The 10561-nt window shown below is 37.3% G+C and overlaps 1 long non-coding RNA gene across 1 annotated transcript; it reads left to right on the top strand.

Moving 5' to 3' along the window:
• On the top strand, positions 1–7613 carry LOC147841193 (uncharacterized). Its single transcript, XR_015506382.1, has 2 exons — positions 1–2834; positions 6012–7613. It is a non-coding gene; the product is annotated as an uncharacterized LOC147841193 (long non-coding RNA).
• The last annotated feature ends 2948 nt before the right edge of the window (positions 7614–10561 follow it).

The raw sequence follows: 10561 nt of genomic DNA, 5'->3' as shown, positions 1-10561 counted from the left end.
CCTTTACATCAGACCATTTAGTTTTTAATTCACTCACTGTGTGATGTTTACACCCTACTGCGTTAACCCCATCAGCTAAACTCTCCCACTCATTTTTTTTTTCTTTTGTTATTAATTCCGGAGGACAAACTTGCAAATAACACCGTTTATCTCCGGTCTACCTCCGAAAGGAGCACCTCCAATTCACAATCTGTTCAATGTTTTTTTTTCTTCTTGCTTTTGCATTACTTTTTCTTTTGGTTTTGCCAAAGTAGAGTCATTACCATATTCATTAGGGAGAGGAGGCAGGGAGGGGTTTCGTGCTCGTGCACATGCGCTCAGTTTCACGTTAAGTCGGATGTACAAAGAGAATATGCGTGGGATTCCACGTACGCAGTGTTACATCTAATTTTTTTACTGCGTACGCACATTTACAGCAATGTTTTAGTATGAATTCAAAGCAAGTCTTTGTACATGAGGCCCCTGGTGTTTTGAAACACTTTAGTCATGTGACCTGGGTCTTTCGAATCACCTTAGTCACGTGACCTGGGTCTTTCAAATCACCTTAGTCACGTGACCTGGGTCTTTCGAATCACTTTAGTCACGTGACCTGGGTCTTTCAAATCACCTTAGTCACGTGACCTGGGTCTTTCGAATCACTTTAGTCACGTGACCTGGGTCTTTCGAATCACTTTAGTCACGTGACCTGGGTCTTTCGAATCACCTTAGTCATGTGACCTGGGTGTTTTGGATCCTTTTAGTCATGTGATCTGGGTCTTTCGAATCACCTTAGTAACGTGACTTGGGTGTTTCAGATTAGTGTTTCGCAACACTAGTGCTTCGGGATCTCGACACTGTGTCGAAATGGCAGTTTTCTGTCAGCCGTCCCTAATAATAATGAGCCATGTTTGACCCAAGCACAAACAAACCTTGTTTGTTTGTTATTGTACCATGGCTGCAGCAGGAGGAATGATATTAGGCAGCACCTGAAAATACTCCCTAGCTAGGTAGCAACACTGTGTAAATATCAATCCGCCTGTACACAATGCAACTATAAAAGAGTCAAGCTTTAAATAGAAAAATGATCAAAACTTTTTTTTTTTTTGATTGAGATGCTAATGGTCTAATCTGATTCAATTATTTATGCTAAGCTAGGCTAAAAATGCTCCCGCCAGACCTGAAGATAAGCTAAATGGTTTAGAAATGGTACAACTCAACTGTTTAATCCAAGGAGAGTTGTAAAATAGTAAGAGAAATTATAGTAAAATAGTAAAATTAGCCATTTTCTGAACCTTCAGGAAATTGTTTCTTCTGTTAAACACGAAACACGATATGCTGAAGATGTTAGAAAAAAGCAGCCATTGACATCCGTGGTAAATGCAAAAGAATACTATGAAGGTCAAAGCCTTCATTAAGCCTTCCAACAGTTTCATCAATCGCCACCTGGTGACACTTGTAGAAAAATAAAATAAATAAAAGCCATACTGTCGTTAATCAAGTCAATCAAACTGTCCTTTTTTCCAAGCACAGATTGAGCAGCTTTTGATGCATGCCGACCTGTTATCCTGAGATCGACTAGTCCCGCTCAACATAGTTAATAAGTTGGAATCTCAGTCATTCCCACCCACACGCTTCCCCCTCAGGTGATTGGTGGTTTTAATTAATGGTTTTAGTCTGATTAATGGCTGTGTAATAAGTCTTCTGTACATGATCCAGTAGTTGTATTTAACACGTTATGTCTACAGAAAGAGCTGGTTTGGCACGGGCACAAGTCAAAGTCTGTGTTTTTTTCATCGATGTGTGTTTTTAGCCTGTTTTCTGAGAGCCCGTGCCAAAACGCCTGATGTTGTGCAGCCCTTTTCAACATGTTCGCTCTTGAATCCACCTGGAATCACCTCTGATGATTTTTGTGCAGTCGTTATAGCTTGAAAGCAGAAGGGAGGATTTTTAAATAACACATACCTTTTATCGAGTGCCTAAACTGATGCATTAGCATTACTGTTCATAATTAAAGGTGCAATTCAGCCAGAAATGAAAATTCTGTCATCGTTCACTCAGCCTTGCCTGATAAAACCTATTTAAGTTTCGTTCTGTTGAACACAAAAGATATTTTGAAAAATGCTTGTTGCTGGGAACTAGGGCTGGCAAAAATGCAATCTCCATAATAATTTTCCATATTAAACGATAACGATATATATTTCTATGTAAGTCGTTAATGCTTCCAGGTTTAAAAGAGTACCCCAACAATAACAGAAGCCATTAAAAATTAGCGGGTCCATTCAATTGCAAAACATAATTTCATCCGATAAATTTTCAGTGGCCGTCAAGTCGGTGCATCTCTAATTTCAATACTTTTAGATTATCATTGTTGGACATTTCTGCTGTGTGACGGGCTCTCAGATCAAGAGTAAAAAAGTGCAGAGCTTATTGACAAAAAATGTATCACGGTTTGATATAATATCGTTTATCAGCCCAGCCCTACCTGTAACCATTGACTTACATAGGAGGAAAAAAATGACAATTGAAGTCAATGGGTCTCAGCAACCAACATTTTTCAAAATATCTTTTTTCGTGTTCAACACACTGTAAAGCAAAAACATTGACAACTTAAAACTGTAAGGCACCTGGACGTAGAGGTTGATGCAACTTAAATCGAGTAAAGTGTAGTAGTTGGGTTAAGGGTCAACTCAAATAAAGCCGTGCAGCAAGTTATCTTAGAATTTTAAGTTGAGTCAACTTTTTTTTTACAGTGTAGAAGAACAAAACTTATTAAGATTTGACCCTTTTTAGGTCCTTATATTTGACTATGGGGGTGACACGGTGTCGCAGTGGGTATCAATGTTGCCTCACAGTCAGTGGCGCAAAAAGGGGGTATGCAGTATATGCGGCGCATAGGGGCGCCACACATGGGGGGCGCCATTGTGCCAAAACTATTTTTGAAATTATCTATATTAAAAGTTTCAAATAATATATATATATATATATATATATATATATATATATATATATGTATATATATATAATATATATATATATTTGTTAAAAATGTTTATTTAGCATTTTATACGCGTATAATATTGTATTTTATTAAATTAGAAAATCATTCCACCCCCCACCCCCATTTTTCATACCATATACATGTTTTTATGAATTTATTATGTATCATATAGATTCATCAGGCCTTTTGGTAACTTCTTAGCTCAAAACTATTTTAATTTTAGCTACAAATAAAGTTATAACATTTCACTTAAATAGAACATTTGTTTGTTTCTGTTTTTTTTTTTTATACTAAACATTTAACAGTCTTTTTTATTTAACTTTTAGCACTTTCAGTCAATTGTTCTTGCAAAGACAGACCTTACACTTCTCACAGTATGCATGTGAGAAGTAATTGCAATGTTCTTTTGCCCTTTAGGACTCCCATGTCTATCATTTTGTTTTGACAAATGTAGTCCAAAAAGTCCAAAAGCAAGGCTAGTCAAGGTGATACAATCATTTAGTGAGGGAAAATTAAATTGAGAAGATATTTGGGGTGGTATGAGATGCATTTCTTTGCGACTAAACGTGCTTAATGTAATTATACCTTTTACTACTTCATACTATTTCAGTTGTGTTCAGAACTGCGAAACTGTATTTTTTGAAGCATATTGATATCTTTATGAAAAAATATCTTTAATTTATTGATGGAAATATTTTCCACATTTTATCACTTCCCTGTTATAAAATATAGTTGGATTGAAGGGGGGCGCACAAAAGTTGAAGCCGCATACCCATCAGTAAATGTGCAGTTGCGCCCCTGCTCACAGTAAGAAGCTTCTCCCCACGTTCGTGTGGGTTTCCTCTGGGTGCTCCAGTTCCCCCCATAGTTCAAAGACATGTGCTGTAGGTGAATTGGGTAAGCTAAATTGTCTGTAGTGTATGTGTGTTTGTCCTTTTCCCACAGGTTGGGGGGTTGAGCGATGGGCTAGCAACCCACCTCATAAAAACTAGATGTAACGAAACACCAATATGGTGCGACTAAATATCAGCTTCGATATAAATGGCCCTGGGAGTAAGTAAGTATATTTGACTAAGTGTGGTGATATTCTTTCTATAATACAATAAGGTGTAACCAAATTCTGGGGGTTGGATTATTGCAGGCCACGGGCTGGCCCTGGATTACTGAATAATAATGAACATGTGATGTGGTTGGATGTACATTAATATTTAATAATTCAATAGACCGAAGACAATTATTCCACTAACACTATTGTTCCTACACCTGAATACACCAGTCAGATGATTTATTTCAAGATATTTTTCTTTTTTTTTTCCTCAAACCTTTCCTGTGCGCATGAATAGTTCCCTATGCTGTGATAAAAGCTATCGTTATGAAATGATAAAACCTAAAACAATAAATCATATCGCTTCCATGTTAAAAGGTGTTTTTTGTCCTAACCATCCTGAACAGCGATGAATGCAATTTGGAAAACCATACAAATGTTTTTTTTTTATTTCTGACGCTGTAGCTGAACAACAGCATAAACTACCATGACAAAAATCCTCAGGTACTGATTATGTGCTTTATTCAGTGCTACATGCTACCAACTTGAGTTTGAATATTGTTTTATGTAACATTTACTGCCAAAGTGAAAGGGAATAGTCAATTAACAGTTTTCCATATATTGTTTCATTCGTGGTTTGTTTATACTTTTGAATTGCATTATGGGACTTTAATTTTTCCTCCAACAACCTTTGATAACAATGTTTCATTGTGATTCTTAATAGTTGGAAGTGATATATTGTTTGTGTTGCTATTGTAAATAATAAAAAAAACCTTCCAATAAACTGCCAGTACTTTTTTTGTTATTTTACAGGACTTAATTTACAATATGTTGTTTCAAACTACTAAATTACCAATTAAAGTAACTTTGATAAAGGTGCTTTAAGTTTTTGAATCTTCTAAAGCATAAAAATTCGATAATATGTTTGCAGATATTTAAGAAACATGCAAAGTGAACATTCTTGTTTATCTGAAAAACAATGCTGAAGTTAGACATTCTGCTTTGAAAATGTATGTAACGTGCCGGAACGGCTGTCTTTGTTTTTGTCATTTTAACCGCCCACTGTCAGTTTAGCCAATTATATGTCAGCACCTCGGGTTACCTTCATGGAAAACGTGAAGGAAAAAGTATATTTCATTCATTCAGAAGGCTCTCAAAGTGTGCATCCATGACTGAAATGTGACCTTTGGTGGACAGTAACAACCCTGAAATGAGATGCAGATTCAGAGTTCCACATGAGGTGGTTATTAATTAGCAAATAATATAAATATTAGGGTGATGGAGTGGCACAGTGGGTAGTGCTGTCGCCTCACAGCAAGAAGGTCGCTGGTTCGAGCCTCGGTTGGGTCAGTTGGTGTTTCTGTATGGAGTTTGCATGTTCTCCCTGCATTCGAATTCAGATTATCTGTTTTCCCCCACAATCCAAAGACATGCAGTACAGGTGGATTGGGTAAGCTAAAATTGTCCGTAGTGTATGTTTGTGAATGAGTGTGTATAGATGTTTCCCAGGGATGGGTTGCAGCTGAAAGGGCATCCGCTGCGTAAAACACATGTTGGATAATTTAGCGGTTCATTCCGCTGTGGCAACCCCGGACTAACAAAGGGACTAAGCCGAAAAGAAAATGAATGAATGAATGATTGAATGAATATAAACATTTTGATCGTAAACGTTAAGTGAGCAGGTTATTGTAAACCTGTGTCCCAAAAACATGCTACATGATTAAATTTGCAGTTATGAACAATTTGGCTGGCGAGGCAGTGGCGCAGTAGGTAGTGCTGTCGCCTCACAGCAATAAGATCGCTGGGTCGCTGCTTCGGACCTCGGCTCAGTTGGCGTTTCTGTGTGGAGTTTGCATGTTCTCCCCGCCTTCGCGCGGGTTTCCTCTGGGTTCTCCGGTTTCCCCCACAGTCCATCCCACATGTGGTACAGGTGAATTGGGTAGGCTAAGTTGTCCGTAGTGTATGAGTGTTTGTGTGTATGTTTCCCAGAGATGGGTTGGGCTGGAAGGGCATCCGCTGTGTAAAAACTTGCTGGATAAGTTGGCGGTTCATTCCGCTGTGGCGACCCCGGATTAATAAAGGGACTAAGCCAACAAGAAAATGAATGAATGAATGAATGAAACAATTTGGCTGTTTGCACCAGACGAAACACAACAGAAATTTAAATACAGACATTTAGAAGCACAAAATAGTGCACTCACTGCATATAATCTAATTAAAACATATTACACCTCTTTAACATTATTAAATGTAGATGCTGAATGATCGAAATGTGTTAGCTTGCACTGAGTCACAGATCTAAGGTCAAATTTCAAATGATTTATTTTATTTTCATGATCTGAAGTGAACTATCTGCTGCTGCTTTCAGTAGTATGGCAATAAATGTCACGTAAAATGGCATTCAAACTCACATTATTAGCATTTAACACTGAATAGAGCACATGAGGTGTACCTGAGGTGATCAGTATATCCTGTTGTTCACCTGTGAGAAAATTGAAGCCGTTTCTAAAATAGAAATTTCAGGCGTTGGACAAAAACTCCTTTTAGTATGGAAAACATTTCTACTAGCATGTGCCGTTGCTTTTAGTTAGAAAACGGTTCAAATTAACTTTAAATCAGCCTTTATGCTCGATAGATAGGCCCACTTCAATCAATCTGGCAACCTAAGCTTCCATGGACTCGTCAGAGGAGGAGTTAAATGAAAATGTTTTTTGATCCGAGAGTGCAATACCTAGTTCAACCACCGGGTGTCAAACTTACATTCTGCACCATTGAACTGCACAGTTGAATTTTCAACATCAAAGGTGAACAGAGCAGAGATCAAAATCTCATAATTCAATTCACAACATAAATAAACATTAATAAATAAATCACAAAATACAGAACCTGTTGATTATTAATCAGCATGTTGATAATACTGTATATTATGATACAAGCTTCAGGAATTATTGTAACAAGCAAATCTGATATGCATGTTCATGCAAGCATGTCTGTTCAGAATCAAACTCAGATCTGTTTAGATTTCATAAAAGCACTGGTGGTGATCGTGAGACATTTGTTTGCGCATAAATAAAGCAGAGTCAGTGTTGTGCAACTCACCGCAGAATCTGATGAAGCTTGTTTTGGAGCACAGGAAGAGACATTATCGTTCTGAAGGATCTGTGTCTTTTGTTTTTGCTCTGCGTTGATAAGATCGGAATGAAGCATCGCTCAGACATTCGCTAGCACACATCGTTCCATGGGTGTCTACCTAATATATATGCAAATGGCAGAAAACACACTGGTGAATATGCAGTTGAAGTCAGTTAGCCCCCCCTGTGTATTTGTGATTTGTTTCCAACACATTTCTAAACATTATAGTTTTAATAACTGATTTATCTTTGCTATGATTACAGTAAATAATATTTGACTAGATATTTTTCAAGACACTTCTATACAGCTTAAAGTGACATTTAAAGGCTTAACTAGGTTAATTAGGCTAACTAGGCAGGATAGAGTAAATAGGCAAGTTATTGTATAATGATGGTTTGTTCTGTAGACTATCGAAAAAATATAGCTTAAAAGGGCTAATAATTTCGACCTTAAAATGATTTTTTTTTAAAACTGCTTTTATTTTAGCCGAAATAAAACAAATAAGACTTTTTCTCCAGAAGAAAAAATATTATCAGACATACTGTGAAAATTTCCTTCCTCTGTAAAACAAAATTTGGAAAATATTTTAAAAAGTAAAAAATTCAAAGGGGGCTAATAATTCTGACTCTGTATGTGATGTTATATTACAAATTTGACATTAGATTTCTTATTTATATTACCAGTGATTCTGCATATATTTAGTTGTAAATGTTACTTTAGATTATCTTTGTTGTGAACTAGTGTTGGATGTCTTGATAGAAGTGGCTGCATTTATATAAACAGAAATACATTAATAAAATTAAATATTATTACAATTTAAAATGACTGACTATAGAATTTATTCATTTATTTTCCTTCGCCTTAGTCTCTCTAGAGATCACCAAAGCGGAATGAACAGCCAACTATTCCAGCATATGTTTAACGCAGCGGATGCCCTTCCAGCTGCAACCAAGTACTGGGAAACACTCATAGACTCAATTTGGTTTAACTCAACTCAATAAAGCGCATATCTTTAAACTGTGGGGGAAACTGGAGCACCCGGAAGAAATCCACGCCAACATGGGGAGAACATGCAAACTTCGCACAGAAATGCCAACTGACCCAGCCGGGACTCGAACCATCTTGCTGTGAGAGGACAGTGCTAAGCACTGAGCCACCGTGCCGCCCTGACTATAGAGTATATGACTATAAAATATGTTATAATATATGCTTTATTTTTTGCAACGCAAAATTTTAACAGCATTTAATTCAATGATTATGTGCTCAGGGAAGATTGGTTTAGTTATAATATTATTAAGATTTTTAATATTTCTCTGGATTAGTTTTAGGACAAAAAATACAAAATTAAATTTTCATTTTAGCTATATTATAGCAACTGATTTTTAAAAATTATTTATTTTATTTTATTGTATTAAATATGTTTAAAACATTTTAATACAGTTTATTTTTATTAATTAAAATATCTAATCATTTCATTGTTTAATTCTGTTATATGTATAGATTTATAAAGATAGTATTTTCCTGGAATGAATTTAGGATAAAAATAATTATAAATAAAAAATAAACAAAATTTTTAGCCATTCTTAAGAATAAAACAATTTAATATTTAACAATTTTTATATTAAATTTAATTAAAGTTAATGTCTAATCAGGGCGAGGCAGTGGCACAGTACGAAGTGCTGTCGCCTCACAGCAAGAAGGTCGCTGGGTCGCTGGTTCGAGCCTCGGCTCAGTTGACGTTTCTGTGTGGAGTTTGCATGAAAACAACCGATAGTGTTTTCAAAAGCAGATTAACCCGCCCACCCACTTTCCTAAACCCAACCGAATGTGTTTTCAAAAGCACAGATTAGCCCACCCACTTTCCTAAACCCAACCGAATGTGTTTTCAAAAGCACAGATTAACAAACCCTCCCACCTTCCTAAACCCAACCGATAGTGTTTTCAAAAGCACAGATTAGCCCACCCTCCCACCTTCCTAAACCCAACCGATAGTGTTTTCAAAAGCACAGATTAACCCACCCTCCCACCTTCCTAAACCCAACCGATAGTGTTTCCAAAAGCACAGATTAACCCACCCTCCCACCTTCCTAAACCCAACCGATAGTGTTTCCAAAAGCACAGATTAACCCACCCACTTTCTTAAACCCAACCCATAGTGTTTTTAAAAGCACAGATTAACCCACCCACCCACTTTCCTAAACCCAACCGATAGTGTTTTTAAAAGCACAGATTAACCCACCCACCTTCCAAAACCCAACCGATAGTGTTTTCAAAAGCAGATTGACCCGCCCACCAACTTTCCTAAACCCAACCGATAGTGTTTTCAAAAGCACAGATTTACCCACCCACCAACCTTGCAAAACCCAACCGATAGTGTTTTCAAAAGCACAGATTAACCCACCCACCCACTTTCCTAAACCCAACCGATAGTGTTTTCAAAAGCACAGATTAACTTATTCACCCACCTTCCTAAACCCAACCGATAGTGTTTTCAAAAGCAATCCAGAAAAAGAAAAGCCATTGCCTGATTTTTTTACCAGGTTTTCAGCTCTTACCACATTCTCACCCGGTTATTTACTTGTTTATTTTAGTTTTTGGCTTTTGTTTTACCTGCTTTCTGGAACCGTTCTTCACCAGACTCGAACCTTGTTGAGCTGGCTTACTGAAAATGAAAGGCCGGTGTGTGTATATACTCCATTACCATCAATTTGATTTGCATTTTGGTCATGTTTATGATGTCGATTTGACGTCAATGTGCCTACTGTGCTGGTAGGGAATGAAGTAACAGCAATCACTTGATAAGAGACACACTAATAATAATCAAAGGTGCACACATACACACAGATCAGTGTCTGTTCCTCTTTCCTATTCACACACATTTTTAACTATTACTCACTGATGTGCACTTGCAGTTTGCCAAAGGGAGACACCGCAGGCCTGGAGTCTGAAGGCCCTGGCACAACCACAGAGGAGAGTCCTGATCAACACAGAAATACAGTTGAAGGAGAGAAAAAAAGATGCAGATAAAGAAAGCCTTTGTTCACCGCACACAAGACGCCTTTTCATTTCAGTTTGAGAAAAATGGTAGATGTAAGGCCTCGCAGGCAAACTGCATTTGATGTTTAATTCGCTTTCTGTGATGCCACGGATGCCAGGCGGTTATTTGCGCTCATCACATGAGTGTAATCTCGCGGCGCCTACACCCGGTTTCTCTCTCAAAGACATTCATCACTATCCAAATAGCCTGCAAATAAAACTCACTCAATGTCCGTCAATCTCCAGCTCACCGACAGGCTGAACACTACTGAAATAATCAAATCCATCTTATCGGTGTTCCGCTTAAAACAATCATTTGATTGATGCTATTTTAAGTGAAAAGAAAGCTCCTTCATCCTCCATAGACAGCA

The sequence above is a fragment of the Danio rerio genome, chromosome 13 (genome assembly GCF_052040795.2).
Source record: "Danio rerio strain M-AB ecotype USA chromosome 13, GRCz13ab, whole genome shotgun sequence".
In the NCBI taxonomy this organism is placed as follows: domain Eukaryota; kingdom Metazoa; phylum Chordata; class Actinopteri; order Cypriniformes; family Danionidae; genus Danio; species Danio rerio.
Note: the sequence above shows the minus strand (reverse complement) of the source record. Positions and strands in the feature narration are given on the sequence as shown.